Raw genomic sequence first — 15758 nt, 5'->3', positions numbered from 1 at the left:
GGAGAGAGAGAGCTGGACAAGGGGGGTGCGGACGGAGGAGGAGAAGAAGAAGAAGATGATGAAAAAAAACAAAAACAAGAGGAGCGAATAAATGTTGGAAGACTGTGCACGACCGCTGGCAAACCCGAGTGCAGCTTCTTTTTTCCCCCTCTTTCTCTCCAACTCTGGCTCTCTCTTTCTCTCTTCCTCTCCACTTTCCGTCTCTAACCATTGACTGAGTCTGTGCCAACGTGCAGAGGGCCCACCTATTTGGCACCGAGTCTCAAACAGCCCAGCCAATACGCACGCTCCCAGCGCTCAAAGGGAGGGTAGAGAGGGATGGCAGAGGGAGAAGCAAAGAGGTGGGGGTGTAGATGGTTGGTGGCTGGTAGCGGAGAGAATGGAGGGGGGGTTTACTGTGTGTGGTGCAGGCAGAAGGCACGTCATTAGCCAAATAGACAAGTTCCAATCTAGTGCGAAAGGCAAAGTCCAGAGGATATTAATTTTACATGCATCCAGACAGCAGCCGCTTTCTAAAGCTCCAATGCGCCACCCTCCCCTTAGCACCTTCGTCACTAACGTGGTCACAGCCGTCCTGACAAACCAGCTCGCTCTCAAGCCGCGTCGCCCCCCCCCCCGCAGAAAACACCCCTCTCCCTCTCTCTCTCCCTCTCTCTGTGCTCGCGTTACACCACCTTGGCATGGGATGGCATGAGAAAACACAGACCCAAAATCCCACTAGACCCTGAGACCAGCAGCTGCTCCTGGATTTACCACACAAACAAAGAGAGGAGGGGGGAAGAAAAAAGCCCCCCCCACCAACCCCCAAACAAAAAATACCATCCAAAAACATGCTCTCTTGTTTCAAAATGCACACTTACATCCAAACTGGCCCTTTCTCTTCCTCCTCTCTCCATTTTTTCTAGTTTTTTTTTCATCACTCCATTTTAATGAGCCCCAACAGCACAGAAACACATTAAAAGTTTCTGTGACTAAATCAGGGATCAATCCCATTTGTGGATGAGAGACAATCGAATAGCAGTTGTGGACAACCTTAGCATGTTAAGCATTTTACTACTCCACGTGACTACTAGAACTATCTAAAACGGGCAATGAGCTCCCTTTTATTCTCAAACAACTTAATATCTTGCTTTCAACTTCAGTTATGCTGGCATTTGCCATAGTGAAAGGTGTAATAGCTCCTTGCTGAATGGAGTAAATCAACCATATTTCCATCGTGTTGTATTATGGCAACCGCAACAGAACATAAGTGCGGCTCAGAAATAAGCAGAAAGTGGGGGAGCACGGGCCTGTGTCGCTGCCCTTTGTCTGGTCCTCATTCACAGATCTGTGCGACCTGAGAGGGACGAGCTACGTCCCCTGCACCATGGGAGAACAGGCTGACACAAAGGCTGTCACCAAGGAAGCAATTCAACATAATCGGACGCATTTGTGAGAAAACAATATCCCTGTGATGGTTTTATTTGAAATAAGACTGGAATACTCTTCTGATTAGAAATGCATTTAAATGTCAGCCTTCCAAAAACACATTTTCTCACTTGCGCCGTCCAAATGACATGAATTAGTCCACGAGGCTCACAGGAATTAAAGCGATATTGTCAAAACTGGAATCTCAACAGCGGGCAGCCATAAAAAGCTAACTTGTCATGTGGCAAAAGTTGAGGACACGGCCATGTGATTGTGGGGTAAAGACACCTGCTGTGCAATGGGACAAGTTGTCTATGTGAACGCCCTACAAAGGCTAGTCCTCTGGTTGGCTCCCAGGACCATCAGATTTAGTGTGGTCTGCCCCTTCTGACAGTGTCTGACAGAGGAGCCTCGGCCCGGACGACTGGCTGGTCTGCTGACTGGCTGGCAAGCTGTCTGTAAGGCTGGCTGACAAGCTATATGACTGGCCGGATGAATGGCTGGTTGGCAGCTCAGGTAGGTAGCTAACTGGCTAGCTGGTTCCCTGGCTTACTGGCTTGTCACCGCTATTGGACCAGGCAGAGCCGGGCCCAGTGCCGCTTGCTCACTCTAACATACGCCTGCCTCCCAAAGCCATAATGAACATGGAGAAAAAAAAGAAGAAAAAAAAGAAATGATGATGGTGGCACGAAATAAAAATATGCAAATGGAGCCCGAGGAGATGGAGTCAAAGAGGATGCGTGTGTTTGTTTTTGTCTTCAAAGAGTAATGATGGAGTTGTGTTTGCCACTCATTGGAAAAGATCAGAGGAGATTTGAAACTTTTGATGAATGGGACAGAGGGAAGGAATGGGAGCGGGTACGTGCCACATGCTGCCGTCGCTTCCTGTAATGTCATCGAACAATTAGAGACAGAGGAAATATCCAACATGATATCACCTGTGGAATCATGAGCCCTTCTTTGAAAAATTCAAGTCGCAAGACATTCTTTGGTGGTTCCTGCCCTGCAATATTTTTTCAAATATAAAACAAAAAACAAAAAACCTCTACTTAAATCTTGAAAAACTGACAAAAATACATAACAAGACTACGAGTCAACATATATTATCAAACAAATACTATTTATACGCATGTGTGATCATTCATTTAAGAAAAATAAAAAATAAAAAAGCCTTTTTAAAACTGCTTCAGGCCTTGTGATCATGAACTGGGCCAAATGCAAAGAGGTCTGTGCATAATTTGCAGTTGAGGCAAAAATCTTTTATGATTCTGGCCAAGGAACGAGTCTGTGTGGCACCCTGCTATTTAACGCGGCCTTCTTTTCTTATTTTGACGTTTGCAAACCCACATTTCCTTCTGCTCATTAGGGAAGCTTTCTCCTGTTCGGAGGTCTTCGTGACTAAAAAAAAAAAAGTCTCAGCCGCTGGACAAATATCTGCACTTCAATATAATGTAAGTGAGACTTCGACTTGTCTCCGCTTGAAAATGTCGACCCTCGTTTGAGAGATCGACATTTTCGACGTGGAAAACCACCTCAGCTTTTTTTTATTTTTTTTTTAAAACCAGGCCAAGAACCAAGCTGTAGCAACTATCTGAAGGCACAATACCAAGGAATTTCTCTTTCTTTTTTTTTTTTACAAAAATACAGCCATTATTGTCTACTTTTGAGGGCACTGAGCAGAAAAAACAGAGACTGACGGCAGTGCCTGGACAAAGTAATCCGTCCACTGTTTTAAGATGTAGTGAATAAATATCCATACTGTGGTGGTTTGTACGCGACAAAAGGAGGCCTGACATTATATTGAAATGGGGGGGGGCGACTTTTAAATACACATAAGGTCTAATAGTTGAAAATGAGCTCTTTGTATTTTTATTACCTTTTCTTCTTTTTTTTTGGCTTCCATTTTGACACCAGTAATTTTTACTCTGCTCAGGTAGTGGACCTACAGAGGGGAAGGAAACTCGCCTTTACCTGGCTTTTTTTTTTTTTTACATTTCTTGAACAATTTCACCTTAATGGTCACACGAAGTAAATAAATAAACCTACCCTTTTCGCCGTGCTTTCACACCAGTTTTGACGTTTAGTTGTGGCGAAAATAGTCTTCCTTTGCTAACCTTCACGGACGGTGTCCACAGCCTCCTTCGTTATTAGCCTATGTTTTTGTTATTTATGATAAAATACTTAAGTTTTACTTTTTGAAGTAATAAAAAAATCAATTAAATAAAAACTTTTCAAAGATATTATTTATCTTTCCCAACCAGAGAAAAAAAAACTTGAGGGTTTCTGACGGTCACTCCGGAGCGGTCCACCTTAAAATATAAAGAAGGACGAAAATGAGTTCTAACATCAAATGGATGGAAGGGGGGTGTACAGCCTGGTCTTGTTACTGGATACAAACAGTGTAAAGTGTGACCTCTGTGATGCTGGCCTGTAATTGTCAGAGAACAAAACCATTAAAAATGTTGCATTTCATGACCATGTAGTTCTACGTGTGTATTTTAAGGTGGACAACGAATAGCCTGCCTAATGTAAGCTCCTCTCTGTGGGGTGTGTTTGTATACAAGTGAATATAAACTCGACTCTGGCCTGTTTCCAGAGTGCTATAAATAGCTCTTATATACCTGACATGAATTTCTGGTATTAATCTTAGTGACCAAATAAATATCAAAGGATTAAATATAGCCTGCGCATAGGACACATGGGAAAAGAGATCAGGTCAAACATTTAGGCCCGTTTGAAGCCACATCCTTCAGGCTGAAGATCTCTGTTATGAGTCAACAGGGATAAATTTAGTGCCACTGGGCTGCAGACTAAATATTTCGAGCATTTGGCATTATATAAAGAGCACAAAGGGCCCTTATTTTTCCTTTCTTTCTTCATCTGTTACAATGGGTTTTAAACAAATAGAAGAAATACACCAATCACAGTTTCAAAAGTAATAGGAAACAGAAGCAACGTATCAAATTTCAAAAGGAAACAGAAATCAGATCATCTTCAGCAAAGAGCTCAGTCAGCCTCAAAACAGTTTTTTTTTTATCAAACGAATTGTACCTGAATCTTATTTCCCTCGTGACCTAAATCATTCAAATTGCTTCAAGAGTGAATTGGTCATTTTGTTTATTATTATTTCTATTTTGTAGCATAAAGTGGAATATATGCTAAAACTGTACGTAGTAAATTTATGAACAGGGATCAACTGTATGTGAGGAAAATAATTTTTAAGACAGTGATGCATTTTTTTTTCATCAATGCATAATAACATTTCTGTATATTATTATTATTATTATCATTATCAGTATTATTTGATGTTTATAGACAGAGACAAAGAAAGCTGATGAAGGCTTCAGCGTGTCCGGGCTCGTCACAGCTAGAATTCAAATTGGACATCTGCTGTGTAAAGTTGCATTTGACTACTACTTTGGTGATGTAGGAGAAAGGCTGTGAGAAATTTGAACAAATGTGTGTGTGTGTGTGTGTGTGTCTTTGCTCTGACCACAAAAAAAAAAAGAATTTGTCTGGAATGATTCGGGTAAAAGAGCGTTATTTAACTTTTCATATAAATCAAATATGTTTTTTCAAACAAAGGAAAGAAGATGGATGGATGTGTGTGTGTGTGTGTGTGTGGGGGGGGGGGGGGGGTGTTCGAGAGAAGTTTCCATTTTTCTTTTCAGCTGGAAGCGCTGGAGAAACGGAGGTGTGCCCTGAGCAGGCCTGACAAGTGGTGAAGGGTTTGCAGCCCAAGACGGCAGGATTTGAACCGATAACGGAGAGGTTCACATGCACCTCTGCTTCCTTGAGAATTCTAATAAGGCCTGAGGAAAAAAAAGCCGCCTTTATTTTCCTCATTCACTTATTTACAGCACATGCATTCAGACACAGACCCGCTGTGCTCTTTTTCTCTTTTCCTCCATGACGTCTCACTCGATTTCCGCCCGGCTTCAAACCTTTTCATCCCTTCATATCCCTGTACGGAAAACAAAAAAACTCCTCTCTTTGTGCTTTCTTTCTCCCATCGCTCAAATTGATGTTAAAAGTGTGTCTGCACATCGCTCGTAATTACTTCTGTTTACACACTAGAGCATTACTATGTGTGAAAGTCTGGAAGCTATTTGTGGCATGAGGCTGAGAGGCAGAGACAGAGAGAGCGCAAGCGTTAAGCGGCTCCAGAGACACGAGGACTGATAGCGAGCCGTCGCTTCTGACTTGACTGCAGACGTGGGTAATGTTAGGCTCAAATATGCCTCCTCGTTTGTGTGATGAGTTTCTCTGTTTCAGCCTCAAATGTGGGCACATGGCCGATACGTTCAAGGGGCTCGTCGTGATTAAGACCCATTGTAATTTGTTCAGTCATGATTGTTTCGAGGTTTAAGTGGTTCTTTTGTCACTCTGTCACCTTAAACACTTCATTATAAACAGATCTCCTCACATATAACCTCACTGGTGAATTGTATTGCCTCTCCATGTTCTGAAAATATTGGGAGAACTGAGGTCCCGCTAAAATCTAGGGGAATACGAAAAAGGAAAAGTATATTCGAAGGATTATGTTACCGTGGTGTAAATAGATCAATAGAAGGGGAAAATGATACATTTCAGGAGCCTCTGCACTGCACCTTACAAACAGTAATTTAGTAAACCAGCATGTTGCTGCTGCTAAATGGGATAGTATATAATTACAAATTGTTATAGGCTAAGTAAATACATATAGGCTCTGCACATACAATTCAAATAGACACACACGTTCACACAAACACTCACACATCGTTTCAAACACACACATACTGCACTGCTGGTGTGGCATTTTCCGATAGGACACTGCAATAAAAGTGAGGAGAGCATTTCCCCTTGACAAGGGCAACCATTCCTGATAAGTTCAAGTAGGCAGTGTGACTCTGAGCATGGATATGTGTGTGTGTGTGTGTGTGTGTGTGTGTGTGTGTGTGTGTGTGTGTGTGTGTGTGTGTGTGTGTGTGTGTGTGTGTGTGTGTGTGTGTGTGTGTGTGTGTGTGTGTGTGTGTGTGTGCGAGGGACAACGGCGGCTTTCTGCAGCAACTATACAGAGATTGCTTAACGTTCATCTCACACTTATTGTCTCCCTCCAAACTGAAACACACCTTCAGTGTTCCAGTCGGCACATGCCAGCAGCACAGACCGGCTACCATGCCCTGCCTACAGCTGCAGCGAGGGCTTTGAACCTCATGTTTAGCAAATGCAGCAGGATTCAAGCTGATAATGAAACCCGATATCCCCTCCCCTCCATGCCCTGCTCCAGCGGTAGCCAAGGCCTGCAACTCCTCGCACAAGAGATGCACCATTGACAGACTTGCTCCCTTACTCTTTCACTCCCCCTCATTCTTTTCTTCCTGCCCGCTCCTCGTCCTGCCAGGCGCAAAAGCAAGATGCCAACCTCTCCGCAAAAGCCGGGCGCAGTGCCCTCACCCTTTATGCAAATGATTTACCACTATCCCAACTCACACATTCGTTTTGTGCCTTCCCACCATCATCTACTCTCCATTTATTTAGTAACTCCCTTTGGATGGTTGACAAGGGTGGAGGGGTCGGGTCACTGTTCAAATCCCGCAACCACTGTTGGCAGATTCCAACTGGATTTTACCTAAGCTTCGTGCCACAGCTACTTGTGAAAAACTTTTCTTGTCCCCTGCTGGGCGCAATGGTGTATCCTTCACTTCAGTGCCATAAGGATTTAATGGAGTACTTGACGGATGTCTCGATAGGAGTCATTTTTAAAAAGATTATCGTATGCTGTGATAGCAAGTTGTCGGTCAAATACTAACTGAATCTGATTGATTCTTTCAACTTCACTCACACATGAAAAAGAACACACACTGGACTTAATGCTCTGCAGTCTTTAAGCATCAACGAAATCTGCAATGTGTGCATATCAGATCCTCCCCATGTTTAATCAGTGCAGTCTCACACCAGAATGTGCAATAGTTACAGTGCAAATCGTAGCAATTGCTACGTCTTCCAAGACTCCCAAAATGTTACACGCCTACGTTTTCCTATGCAAATTGTCACATTCTTCTGTTTTTCAACATGCGAGGCCATCAGAAATATAAAATTGCACAACTATTACATGTTAAGAAACACTTAATAGGATCTAAGAGGAGGTCGACAGTGGCATTGCACCAAGGACTGCCAAGCAAGAGAATCAAATTCGGCTCCCAGCATCATCCAACAACTTTCCTGCTTCGCTGTCAGTTGCGTTGTTTAGGGTTAGGCATAAAGAATACAAGGCTGGGTTTAGAATTTGTTGAAAATATATTTAGGAATAGGGATTTAAAAGAAAAAAAAATGGAGCAACTTTTGTGCCTTTATTGTAACACTATTACGTATTGGACATGTGGGCAAACATAAGTATGGCTGGTTTTATTTACTGCCACAGCCCTTTTAATCTTTGGTTAAAAGTCGTGCGCCACCATGCTGCCTGCATGTAATGAATGTTTCAACTCCCACACAGTTTTCTCCTTCTTTTAATGACTGTGTCTTCTCTACCATAGACAATGGTTTTAATCTGAGTGCTGAGGAGCTCCATTCAAGGCCAAATGCACTGAAATGGGTTTGAAGCCTTGGCTACTTGAATCTACTTGTGCACTCAAACGCGAATGAGAAAAAATGGGAAAAGGACAACTTTCGTGCCTTGAATGAATTATATTTATATGAAATATAATTATATTTCCAATCTTGTTTCCGCCAACATGTTCGTAATCCTATTTTATATACCACTGTCACACCTGGTTCCATAGCAACACCTGCACTCTGTGAAAAAAGTCAAGGTAGAATATTTGCTCTCAGGTCTTCAGCAGGTTGCTGTGTTGTAGATCCCCCTTTCTGTGCTCTGTCTCAGCTGTTTTTTAACCAGTTTGAACTTGTAACAGTCTTCTGATTAAAAGAAGGTATGAAACATCTGCGTGGCTACAAACGGTTCCAGTGTGTCCCTTCCTGTCTATTCAAAGAAGTTTTTATTACCAATGGGTCACAAGTTCTCTTCAGACTGTATGTTGCCAATGAACTGTGGACCAATGTGGCCATGACACTTTCATGTGATCCGGTCTGCCTAAATGACATCAAAACAAGGATTGATCTGAACTTCCTTTATCAAACGACAAAAAAACAAAAAAACAAAAAAAAAAAAGATTTAAAACTGAGATCATTTAATGTGGTAGATCACACTTTGGATTAATAAACAATCTTCTGTAAAACAAACAAAAAAAAATTAAGAAAACGGTCAGTTCAGTTATTTTTTTAGCCAAGCAAAAGCCTCAAACCCCCCCAAAGATTTCAAAAAAGCCATTTATGCCTTCATTTTCTCTTAGCCAGATTACAGAAATTCCTTGTATGTGCGCATAGAGCAGTCGTCTCTTTGTTGCCTGCAGCTGCAGATGCTCTTATTGTTCCAAGATCTACACACAGCAATCGATGTGTGAAAAATAGTGACTATGCAGTAGCTGTTCAATATGTGGAGCAACTTGTGGATTCATGTGAGTTTTTAACTTTGTTTTGATGGATTTAATTATCTTTATTTCTTTTTTTTTTTACAACTTTCTGTCTTTCTGTAATTTAACACATTTTTCTGCGATGCTATTTCATTGCATTGGTTTATTTAATCTTTGTCATGAAGCACTTTGGTAAAACTCGTGTTTGTTTTAAAAGTGCTTAATATATAAAGCTGATGTTGACGTTTCTTAATTTATTCCTTTCACCTCTTACTGTACTCTGTAATCCATCTGTCTCCAAGGCTCCCCCCTTTCCGACACTTCATACTGTTCTTCAGCCATCCAGCCAGCTTTTTGCTGCTTGACTCACCCTCTTATTCCTGCTTTAAACCCGTCCTTTCTCTATCTCTGTTGCTATCCATCCTCTAGTATCTCTCACCCTGCTCCCCCTCAACTCCTTTCATTGTGGAACTCTATTTCTCACTGGCTCTCTTGTACTCTCATTCCTCGGCCAATGCCAAGCAGACAAGTGCAGAAACTCCCATTACGCACTTTCTCTTTCTCTCCACAACCACTCATGCTGCAACTCACCCCCTGGCACCTCCCTTAAAGGCAAAGTATCTCTTCCATAAATTACCCTTTTTTTCAATTTGTTGCGGTTTGTGTAACCATTAGATCATCTGTAAGCATTTAACACAAAGTGGATCATTTGAAAGAAGCCATTTGGCATATTTCTATATTCCTACCCTGTAAATTTATTTCCTGTTTTTGCCAAATTGATTGCTTTTTTGATTGTTCCTTGCACGCTTGTTTGCACCATTAACCTGCTCTCTTATCAAAGGAAAAAAAACTACTGAGAGGAAAGTTGTTGCAACATGTGTTAGCTGGAGCAGTGCGCTCATGCATTAATGATAGCTATATTTCTCATATTTTCAAAGTACAGTAGAAATGTTCCAAAATTAAACAACTTTGAGCAACTGCCAAAAACCCTCTGATTTGAATTTCAGCACTGAGGTGAGATTATACAACATTTCTGAGACATATGCTTGCATTTTTATAGCACAACTGTTTGTATTTGCTCTTCGAAAAGTGACAAAGCTGGGAGTGGTCCCCAGTCAGAGAGTTTTAAACCCCCGTTCACATGTCATTTCTTGGCAAGAAAGGGAAAAAAGCTCCAAATGTATCATCGATGAGTGTGTGTGGGTGGGATGGAATAAGGGCTATATTTATATCTGATAAGAACCTTGAGGATGAATGTAACCTGGAAAACTGTGAGGGGCAAGTTTGACTCTACAGTTAGAGCTTGAAAAATGTTTATGCTACAGTCCACATCAGTGACCCTGCTTTTGGGAGCACGGAAACATGCAGATTTAAAAAGCTGGAGTTTTGCCTGCTGGGTTGGCACTGTGAGGGTTAAACAGTGCCTGCTCCTTGTGGCATGATATGAGTTGGGCCTTTGCCGGTGCACTGCGCCTTGTCTGCACTCAGTTGCTGGTGTTAGGGTCAAGAGTGGTAGCTTTGTACGTAACTCTTAACCCAATAGAGTTAAAAGGTGTCCCTTCCATATGGCCCTCTGGTTGCTGGGTCTTAATCTTTGCTATGCTCAACAGTGTTTGGGTTGAACACACAGAGGCTCTTGTTATGGTGGCATGGCTCTGAGCAGGCAATGTGAGGGTTAAAGCTCGCTCTGCCCATTTTGATTGGCATTCCCTGTAGAGCAATGACCGTGCCAGGCCGGAAGAAGCAAAGGACACACTCAAACACATGCAAGGCGAGAAACAAAGAGCCTTGAGAAACCACACACAGTCACATGCGCACACACACACACACAACAACAACTAAATCATTTTGAAACTTTTATCATCTAAAACCGCCGCTGTTGCTTTTTTAGAGTTCAATCTTCCACCAAAACCCGGAGGACGGACAGACACACGATGCAGACGGGCGCCTCTGGGAGAGTGTGTGTGCAGTTATCTCCTCTGCGACCACGCTCGCTGACTTCCCGAGCCTAAACTACCACCTCGCTCCGACCTCAGGAGCACCACAGTACCACAGGCAGACGGCCATAAGTACATGTCCTCAGAGGGGAAATAAAATGGAGGAAACCCACCTCGATAAAAAGGTACCTCAAAACCAGGCCGGAGAAAAAGATTAAAGAAAAAAAGAGGAGGGAACAAAAACAAAGAACTGTAAAAAAAAAAATAAAAAATCTAAGCTTTACATTAAGTGAGAGTCACATTCATACCAACTATGCATGTATGAGATTTTTGCAGCTTTCAGACTCAACATATACCTGTACATAAAAGGCAGATTTCTTCTCTCTGATTACGTGAGTGCAACAGACGTTATGATGTACAATTTCAAGCTAAAGAAAAGTACAAGCATTTACACGCTACAGTACATGGTAATAACTACTTAATAGCTTGCATGTGGTCCGTTTGTAGTATTTTGCATTTGCACTTAGCTCCCACTGTGCTGAAGGATGGAATAGCATGTAAGTATAAACATTGTTTATGTGTAACCAAATGCACCCATGCTGACCTCTAATTGAATCATGCTAGTTTTTTTTCATTGTACTGACTGGTTTTGCTATAGTCTCATTAACATGAGGGGGGGGGCTCTTATTACAGCAATGAATAATATCTTCCTGCTTTTTGAGTTTTTTTCAGCAAAGAGTACAGTTTCGCTAAGAGTTGATAAACCTTCAGCAACACTGGTTGGGTATGAAATACCAGTCAGTCTCCATTTATAAACATGTGATTGTATGAAAAGATAGTATCACGGAAAAGCAAGCCAGCAGGAATAAGCTGGGCTGAAAGCAGCAAGAGCTGCCACGTCAGACGCAGCTGAAGCTTCTTGGCTGTCAGGACTGAAAGACATGAACACAGAGAGAAAAACACACACACATACACAAGCATGGCCTTCCGCACACCCACACAAAGAAGGGTTTGCCTTTGCGTTCTGTTTGGGGAGTTATAGTCATCAGCCAAGCCTGACACCCCTGCTCAGCGCGGTCATCACCGCTGTCTTTCTGTGAGTCAACACGGACGGAGCTGCTCAACAACACACACGAGGAAGAAATAACCAGCAAAACCCCTCGCTCCTGTTTTATGCCTCACATCAGAGAGCCAGCTCCCCCCCACCCGTGCTCTGATCACATCTTGCTAGCATATTTTTCTGTATTTCCCTTCTCCAAACATCTTTATAGAAATTTTGTGTTCCAAATTTGGCTATCATTTCATTTTTAAGTCGTAATTTGTTAAGAATTCTTCAAACTGTGACAAAACTGTTAAAGCTGCGTATGCAAGATATGCAAACAATTACTCACGTACAAGAAAACAACACAATCAAACACAATCTGGACCAAATGCAGTATAAGGCTTGGCTTCATTTTTTATATAGGCCAGCTCTCCCCTTCTGAGAGAAACTACTATACACAACAAGACAAATCTTGGAGGAACCTTCATCGTATTTCTAAATGTGAATGCCTTTTTTCACCTGAAGCAGTGCAGAGATAACCTCCAGATAACACTCCAACTCTAAGTACTTTAATAAAATGATCAGACATAAGCATTCCTTCACTTCACCAAAAAGATCTAATATGAAACACTGTAGTTAGAGGAGAAACAGGAAAGAAGCAGAGGAAGAAAAAGGGATGATAGTTTGCCCAATGGAACCCCATACGAATGAAAAAAGCTTTGTGAATGGTGAAACTGTTTTAGATTGCCTGTAATGTTCTCAGGAAACGCAGACAGGGAGTTAGTAAAGTGGCTTTTAAGCTCACCAAATCCAACATATCCCAGATAAGACTGTGGCTCGTCCAGAGGGAACGAAATAGAGGAGTAGCAGAGGGGGCTGGAAAGAATGAGGTAAAACCGGAGAGAGCACCGGCTGAGGTAGCAGATGTAATGAGAGCAAGAAAGTGGAGGGAGCTGAGGAATGACACAGTTAGAGATAAGGAAACACAAAGAGGAGAGAGGGAGGTATCGGACACGGAAACTCAGCTAGAAGTAAAAAGAAGAACGAAGTGTGTGGAAGGCGAGAGCATATTTTCAGACGTGAGCACATGTGTGTTTTTTATGTCGGTAGATTCTGTCTCATACGGCGCAGCAATGAACCCGAAGACAGTGAGCAGTTCTGCCTGCTTTGACAGCAGGATTTTATCACCTGCATGAAAGGCGGCTTGAATACACACGGGCCAACACCATCAATCTCTGCTCTGGGGAGTTATAGGAGGAACCTGTGCCGGTCTATTACGTACTTCTTAGTGTTTAGAATTTATCAAAGCAAGAAAAAAGAAAAAAAACAATGCAAATAAATCATCAACGCACACATGCATACACTCATACACACGAAGACAGTTAAAAGCACAATCCCTCAAAAGCACGAAAGAAACACAATAATATCTCCCATGTTTTTTCTTTTTCAAACTGTATCCTCACTGCACATGTACGCATGTGTGTAAAAATAAATCCGACAGGTGCACATGCACTGGCCAGAGAGCAACGAGTTAACAAACAACTGTCCAGTTTTAATCACTCATAATCTATTTATTTACAAGTGGTCAGGTTCTAACATTCAAAAAACTCTCAGCTCTGTTTCAAAATTCCTCCCTTTTAGACTCCACAGAGAACATTCAAACAGTATTAATTCCTCTGCTGGGAAAAGGGACAGCCTTTTCCCGGAGCAATCCATAACATCTGAAAATAAAAATAAATATGAAGCGCTCTTAACCCCAAAGCGAGGAGGGAAAAAACCTGCCGGGAAGTTTGATGGTGGTGTATGTTTTTCCTCTGTTTCACCAGCATCTGGGACAGACTTTTTCTCAGGAGTTACTCTCACTCTGTTTTAGACCACTACCACCATATCCCTTTCTCCCCGTATACCTGCTTTTCTTCTTCTTTTTGATCCCCCCCCCCCCTTTCAATCGCCGTATTCTTCATCTTTTCCCTCGTTTTCTCTCCCCGTCTCACTCTCTGCTGGACGCCCCTGTGCCAGTTAACACACCACAAGCCAGAGGGAGGACCGCAAGAATGCTTAAATCAGCATAATTAGGCCTGTGTGTACTTTAAACACACACGTTTCCCCCAAGCCTGGACCCCTGCCACCCGTACACCGCTGTGTGCGCAGCCACGGCCTGTCTCTTTGAGTCAATAAACACAAACATATCAGCAGTCAGTCTCAAAAATGTTTACACAGTATTTTCGCAAATACATATGCAGCGCATGAGGTGAAAAATGATGCTGTATCCTTCTAGCACCCAACTTTCTCCCACCAGTTGAAGCCACGTCCCTCATACAGCTGTCATCCCCAAAGGCCCAAACCGCCACCATCACCGCACTAACGCTGTTTGACCTTTTATCCTGTGCAGCTCAGGGGTAGCGAAGAAAATAATTCTAATATGGGGGGGGGGGGCGACTCTGTTTTGAAAACTTGCGCCTTTGTTGAAAAATGTCCACAGTCAAGCTGGTGAAAATTAAGCATGAGCATGAACTGAAAGAGGCAGGGATCTCAACTGGGCTTGTGGTTTTGTCCCACACACATCTGCATGTGTTTTAGTTTTTAGTGGAGCATTAACAAACAACAGCCTCCTGGCGATTCCAGGGTGCTTAGATGCATGTGGGGATTATCAGTAGTCATTACAGGCCATTTAATAGTAATCACCACCATCAAAAAATAATCAGTCATAGCATGTGATATTCAGATTTCTGTATTTCAGACAGGGTGGAACATATTTGTGACTATAAATACTTACAAGGAGACATTTCTTTGCATTTAAATGATCACAAAGGGACACTTATTGAGCAGCTTATTCTTTGTGCCTCATCAAGTGTGTATCTCTGTGTGAGATAAGAGTCCTTCCAGAGATAACAGTCATGAGCACACACACCGAGCAGGAACAACCCTGTTCAGAGGTATCCAGTAAAAACATTACTCTCCCTCCCTCTGGAGTTTAGACACTCACAGCTCCCGTAGAAGCTTCAGGTGCAGATCGGCACTGAGAGTGAGACCCGCGCTCGCACAAAACCGGCACCAAACACACTGAAATATATCTGCGCACAAGAGGCAGAGTGCCAAACATGAAAGGCCTGACAGCCTTTAATTTATACTAAAATCTAATTTCCTTTCCAAAGATATGCAAGGAGCTCAAGTAACTCCAGCAGGAACAAGTGATATAGTTACCACTCTGACCTTGTTTGTACAATGGTGTTGCCATGGAGTTTATATGTCATGAAAGAAAAACATGACTTTGATTTGATTTCCATTTATAAAGATCACAGGCCACAAAAACAGATGCATTATATTGCCTCATCGTGCTTTTCCCTCGGCAAAAAGCTCCAGAAAAGCGACCAGAATGCCATGCTCGGCCTACTTAGAAAAATATTTGGTCAGCGGCATTCGATCAAACTGGTGTGATGCTGTATATATGAGGGTAGCCGCTGAAAACTAGCCACAAAGAAGCCACTCTGTGTGTCTCCCTCTCTCTGTCTGTCTCTCTCTGTCAAACACACATGGAGGCATGAACACATTCATTTCTGTGTGTGCGTGTGTGTGTGTGTGCGTGCGTCTGTGCGCTCACACAGCTGTGGTTCTTGCGCAGGGTTCAAACAAGGTAAAGATATGGTATATTACGCAATGGCTTATAGATTTTTCCACCCCTAGCGAGCAGCCAGCGCTCTCAACTGAAGGGGGGGGGGGGGGGGGGGGGGATTCAGAGAGAAGCACACTTTGTTCCACAAAGTCTGACTCACTAACTGGATTCAGTGGCTGCTAATGGGACCACAGATGACCAGTAGTTACACTTTGGTCATAGGGCTGTGTGTGTGTGTGTGTGTGTGTGTGTGTGTGTGTGTGTGTGTGTGTATGTGTGCGTGTGTGTGTGTGTGTGTGTGTTCT

The 15758-nt window shown here is 42.7% G+C and overlaps 1 protein-coding gene across 12 annotated transcripts in view; it reads right to left on the bottom strand.

The window, feature by feature from the left end:
• nfixa (nuclear factor I/Xa) overlaps positions 1–15758 on the bottom strand; it is a 113144-nt gene that overhangs the window by 79169 nt on the left and 18217 nt on the right. Inside the window, exon 1 of one of the 12 annotated variants that reach the window (XM_075462668.1) lies at positions 1–271. This exon is cut by the window's left edge and continues 573 nt beyond it. The exons of the other annotated variants lie outside the window; for them this stretch is intronic. The gene's annotated coding sequence lies outside the window, so the exon portion shown is untranslated. Of the gene's footprint in view, positions 272–15758 lie in introns of those variants that run through there. 12 annotated transcript variants of the gene reach the window in all.

The sequence above is a fragment of the Odontesthes bonariensis genome, chromosome 4 (assembly GCF_027942865.1).
Source record: "Odontesthes bonariensis isolate fOdoBon6 chromosome 4, fOdoBon6.hap1, whole genome shotgun sequence".
NCBI classification, from domain to species: Eukaryota; Metazoa; Chordata; class Actinopteri; order Atheriniformes; family Atherinopsidae; genus Odontesthes; species Odontesthes bonariensis.
Note: the sequence above shows the minus strand (reverse complement) of the source record. Positions and strands in the feature narration are given on the sequence as shown.